Source organism: Aquarana catesbeiana, linkage group LG10, assembly GCF_042186555.1.
Source record: "Aquarana catesbeiana isolate 2022-GZ linkage group LG10, ASM4218655v1, whole genome shotgun sequence".
NCBI lineage: Eukaryota > Metazoa > Chordata > Amphibia > Anura > Ranidae > Aquarana > Aquarana catesbeiana.
Window position 1 is genome coordinate 233,925,953 of NC_133333.1, and position 1,231 is coordinate 233,927,183.

Below are 1,231 nucleotides of genomic sequence, written 5' to 3' on the forward strand. Positions count from 1 at the left end.
CTTTCCGGCATTAAAAATACATGGTATTAAAAGGCCAGCTCCACCCAGAAGTGATATATTGATCTACAGAGTTATTGTCCACTGAACGGCATGCTGACTAAAAAGATCGAACATATCCACCTATTCCAGAATTTGCTGAGGATTGAGTCAATGTCTAAAAGGTAGAAATCTGGAACCTTGGGTGAGCTGCCTCAGGCTGGTAAAAGGATCTCCTTTACCAGTTCTGTATACTCCCCCACCCATAGGTGACCCCCAGTCCCCGGGTAAGTTTACAATGACTAAAAAAGGGTTTGTGCAAATCAAAACTAATGATGAATTGGGATGATTTGTTTGGAATATTTCAATGGGTAATCTGTGTGATCTGTGGTTATCTCACGAAGCTGGTAAAGAACCATTTTTGGTTTGTAAATTTGCTTTACTTATATTTAAAACTGAACTCCATCCTTCCAGTCTTGCACAGTTGTACAGGGTCTTCTTCTGAAGTTGCGTACCCTGATTTTATTGTACACTGTGAGCTTCCTCAGATGAAGCCCACCTCATTTCCTGGCTGGAGGTTGTCCAGCATCACCTACCTTATTCTTCCCTAGCTTGCCTTTTGGCTAAGATCAAGTGTAGTATCTGTTCTTATCAGTGTCCAGTAGTGGTGTCCCACCATCATTCTGCCATTTGGTAGTAATAAATAAAAAAAAAGGTGAAAATGTGCAGCGCTTAACGGATGAATTATGAACTTGAATTCAATATGTGAAAAAATATAAAGTGTACATTATGACATATACATAGTAAAAAACTGTCTCCATAAATGAAGATAAGGGACCAAAAAAAAGTCCTATAGAAATAATCCAAATAAGAAATCCAATGAAATAAATGACAATCTATGAAATCATAAAGAGGACATCAAAAAAACTGATAGAATATCCACCACCAAAAGCACCAGTCGCTTACCAGAGCGGTTGGAACTCATAGAGGTATGAGTCAATCAAACTTTATAAAGTACCCAGAATGAATCGGGCTCACTGCATGGACACAATCTCCAGAAGGACGTTCAGGACGGTGGATATCAGCAAATTGATTTTAAAATGGACAGATAAACCCAACAATGAAAAAGAAAAAGGAGGGCACACAGCGTAATTCCATGAGGAATATTTATTGTGAAAACAAAGGAAATACACTTACATTTCCAAGATAGAATAAGCGCTTCTAAAAGGACAATAACAATGGAGTCAGCATAGCA

General features: G+C 38.3%; 1 pseudogene; it reads left to right on the forward strand.

Moving 5' to 3' along the window:
• The first annotated feature begins 579 nt into the window (after nucleotides 1-579).
• Nucleotides 580-753, forward strand: LOC141111512 (U2 spliceosomal RNA; annotated as a pseudogene).
• Nucleotides 754-1,231: the final 478 nt, after the last annotated feature.